The sequence below is a fragment of the Myotis brandtii genome, unplaced genomic scaffold, assembly GCF_000412655.1.
Source record: "Myotis brandtii unplaced genomic scaffold, ASM41265v1 scaffold215, whole genome shotgun sequence".
Taxonomy (NCBI): domain Eukaryota; kingdom Metazoa; phylum Chordata; class Mammalia; order Chiroptera; family Vespertilionidae; genus Myotis; species Myotis brandtii.
Genome location: NW_005358043.1, coordinates 3,410,160 through 3,414,368, shown reverse-complemented (window position 1 = coordinate 3,414,368; position 4,209 = coordinate 3,410,160). Strand labels below are relative to the sequence as shown.

The following is a 4,209-nucleotide window of genomic DNA, read 5'->3' as shown; positions in this document are numbered from 1 at the left end:
CTGCCCGCCACCCGCCTGCCCACTCCCTTCCATAGAGAAGGGCGGCGAAGGGGCTCAGCACCCTCTTCCTTCCCCGGGTCGAAGGCTGAGGTGGTGCGGGGCGTGGGCTGGTGCAACTCGCCGCGCTCTCTCGCCGATGCTAAGAGCGGAGGTGTTGGCGCGACGCTGGGGACACCGGGCCTCGGTCTGGCTGCGTTCATTTTCCAGGCCTCCAAGCCATCGGCTTCCACAGCGCAGCCCCACATTTCCCACTCTGTGTCCCGGGGTTTGTGCGGCCAGAAGGAGGGCCCCCCTCGCCTCCCCAGGTGCGGAGCCAGCAGCGGGAGGAGGCTTTTAGGGAAACCCAGCCTTCCCGGCGCGGGAGGGAGCCCAGCCCCGCTCCTCCTGGAAAAGCGGCAGAGGCAGGAGCCCTTCAGGGAGGGCTCACCGCCCGAGAAGGCCCAGCTTCTGCGCACGAATTCACCATTGGAACTTCCCACTTATTTTTGTTTGAGGAGTTGTGTGCCCACCAACAGTGGATCACATCCCGGAGGCAGAGGGGTGTGATCCACTCCCTAGAGATTATTATGATTAAAGAATATGCATGCCCATTTATCCTATACATTCCCATTTAAATTGCATCAAGAAGAAAGTTCAAAATGCAAAATAAAGATATAGGTAAAACACCCACAGCCGTTAAATTAGTACCCATTTTTAATTCAGTTAGGAAATGCAGACCCATCTGCGGCCCAATTAAAAATACGATGTGCTCTACAACCTCAAGTGTCAGTGATCAGACTGCGGTGGTCACTGAGTTTCATGAATGTTAACTGTCCACTGAAATAACAAAAGTCCACCTGGGAGGTCAGATGCTTGGACTGTAGCTATGTGAATTGTAGGCAGTTTCTGCAAATCACTCCGGGGCAAAATCAGCTTTTGGGCTGATCAAATCAGTTTCCTGTAAAATTAGTCTAGGGCTCAAGACTCTGGCAGCAAATGGTTAAATGAGGTCCACAGGTGGGGGAACCCGTTTAGATGGTCAGGGCAGGAGGTCAGTGCCACCCCATCAGCACTGTGGGTTCCCATCTTCCCCTCTTTGTGCCCACCATTCAGCACTCAGTATGAAAAAATTAGTGGCCTGGGAGGACATGAGGGTAGAAGGCACCAGGTGCAAGACAAGTAGAGGTGACAGCAGTGGGTGTTCGGACAGGCATTTTATTTATTATTATTCCTACACCCAGCAGGTGCTGACTAATTGTTAAAAGGCCCAGAACTACAAGGAGACAATGTGGGACTGGCCTTCTCTAAAGGGAAAGTTAGCTCCAAAGGCTCTGTTCAGAATCAGGCCTACAGCCTGCATGGAGTAACATGCGCTGTATCCCACTTTTCTTCCTGCCATGGTGGGCGGAGGCAGGCAGTGTTGGGAGGTGGGTGTCTGCCAAGGCCTCCTGCCACTTAGAGCACAGGAAGGCATCTGGAAACCTGCTAATGAAAACATTTCTCTGATCATCTTGGAAACTCTCATATTGACCAAGAAGGGTTTCACAAGGCTGAAACCGGTGTTTAGAAATTGTTTTTTACTGATAATAGTCTTGGGATCTCTCTATATCTCTCTCTCCACCCCCCACCCCCAAATCTACCCTTTTTCTAACCCTCACCTAAGGATATATATTTATTGATCTTAGAAAGGAAGTGTGTGTGAGGAGAGGGAGGGAGAGAGAGAGAAAGAAAGAAACATCAATGTGAGAGAGAGACATTGATCGGTTGCCTCCCATACATGGCCTAAACCGGGATCAAACCCGAAACCTAGGTATGTATGTGCTCTGACTAGTAATCAAACCTGCAACCCTTTGGTGCATGGGATGATGCTCCAACCAACTCAGCTATTCCCAAAAGCGCAAACTGCCCTTCTATATTTTGTTAGTTAAATTTTTTTTGCTTGCTAAAGATCAAAGTCATGCACCAACTTGTCTCTCCAAAACCCTACTCCCAACTCCAAGTCAAAGCTGTTTTTGAATTCTGCTAGTTCAGCCTCCCCGCTCCTCCCCAGATGATGCAATACTAGAACAGGACCCAGATAGCTGCTGGGTCTGTCACCAGCGGGCTGAGTCTGGACCAAACAGGAGCTTGTTGAGTGATCCCTCAACCCCTGGAGCGGTGACAGAAATCACAACATAACACTTTCCCAACATGAGAACTGACAAAATTCTTGCTAGCTCCTTACAACGCCTATGATTTGCACTTATAGTTGAAGAACCTGAGTCCAGAGAAGTGAAGTGATTAGAGCAAGGCCACAAGGAAAGATGGGGTTTTGTGGATCTGTCCTTGGGCTCTCTCTGTCACACTTGTCACTTTAAAGTTGGCAGTAAACACTGTGAATTCTAATAGGGGTTTTCCCCTGGAATTCACATGGCATCTCTGCTCTGTTTGGCAGGAGGTGGGTGCAACACATCTCTTGGCAGCAGAGACTAGTGGGTTCCTAACAAAAAACTGGGTGCAGTCCAGGCAAGAGAGCCAAGGACACAAGTGTGAGAGAGGCCTTTCCACCGGACAAGGCCTTCCAGCTGGAGGAGGATGTTCCAGTAAACAGAAGCCCCTCTTTGCAAAGACAGCAGCAGGATGGGGGGTTTCCTCTGAGGAAGGGATGGGTCCCCCTCTTTCTCCTCTTCCCTCCACCTTGCCTGACTCACTGGACACAGGCCCAGGCAGCTGGCCTTGATTAGTAGTGCAGGCCATGGACGGGGACCGTTTTTTCCCTTCTCAGAAGCTGCGGGATGTGACATTTATTAGCACCAGATCTTAAACAACTTCAGACCTGTAATGCCTCCTGAATTTTATAGAGCAGAGACACCCAGACACATCCACCATTCATGGTCATGAACACCCACTCTAATCTACACCTCTCACCTGGTTAGGTCTTGAGATAATGAGACTGGAATCTAAAAGAATTGACTGTAATCTTTCTTTTGCTTGGATTTTCATATTTGCTACTTAGAGATACTCATGTCTTTAGCCTGGTGGCATAGAAAATATTGGAAAGAGGTAGGAAGCTGTATTAGAAGAGAGAAGATGGCATATTTGATGGTTAGGTCTGGGGCTAACATGCTTTTGAGAATTTGAAGATTTTGTAAATTGCTTATAAATGTATGAAAATGAGTACTAGACTGCATGAGTCTGGTTGACAATAATAGCTGACATGTATGAGCACTTACTATGTGCCTGGCACTGTGCTGAGCATTTGACATGTATTGTCTCATTTTACCTTCATGACAACCCTATGCCGCAGTGACTATGACTATATTCATTTTACAGGTGAGAAAACCGAGGCATAGCGATGTTCTGTAACAGTGCTGGTAAGAAGCAGAGTTGGGATTGACTACATTTTGTTCACCTGTGAATTAGCACGAGCCATCAATCAAACAGGTGAAGCTGGTTTCACCAAAGTTGTGGTTACTAATGCTTGGTGGCTTCATTTGGAAAGTAAGTCTTCACTACCCTTGCAAAACACATTTCAAGTTTCTCCTCCTTCCTCCTGCCTCCTCCCTCCGCCAGTTGAGATTCCTGTGGTTAGGCCTGGAGGAAGGTGGCAAGAGGTAAAAATGGAATGATTTGTTGCCATGAGTTCCCCTTGTCACCTATGTCCCACACAGCTCCTAGTCAGCAGCACCTCAAGCCAAGTCCAGCTGGGCTGAAGTGTATGAAGTAAATACCTGTTACCAGTTACTCAACATTCAATGTGTCATAGGTCAATGACAATAGTGCTTTTTACACATTTTGCCCTTTCTGAGTATTTATAGATTTACAGTCTCTGAGACATATTCATTCCTGGTCTTTCATTTTAAATGTTTCCTCTTTGCACTTGGGGCCTTATCTCTAATTGTGGAATGAAAGGCTGCATCCCTGTGAAAAAGACCCCAGGCTAGGCCAGCCTGCTCCAGACAGAACTCACTGAAGGAGGAAAGTGCAAATGCAGCCCTCAGGATCAAAGGGAGGCAGTCTTTCCCACACACAGTCCCTCAGTGGTGTCCCTTCACTACAGTCTGATTATTGGCTCACATTTCAACTTGTTTTTCCTAAATGTTCTTATGCTGTCCTCCAAATCAGAGTTTGGAAACCCTACCATCCATGGGCCAGTCTGTACCATGATGCAGAGCAGCTTTTCTGTCTTTCCTGCCTTAGCAATTCATTTGGCTCTTGGGAGACAGACAAGAGACCAAACCTAGGATGTCA

General features: G+C 47.9%; 1 long non-coding RNA gene across 1 annotated transcript in view; it reads left to right on the top strand.

Annotated features, from left to right (window-relative positions):
* The window catches only part of LOC106726026, a 10,267-nt gene extending 6,892 nt beyond the window's left edge, over window positions 1-3,375 (top strand). The window contains exon 3 of the long non-coding RNA XR_001362041.1: window positions 3,292-3,375. This is a non-coding gene — a long non-coding RNA (uncharacterized LOC106726026). The remainder of the gene's footprint in view (window positions 1-3,291) is intronic.
* The last annotated feature ends 834 nt before the right edge of the window (window positions 3,376-4,209 follow it).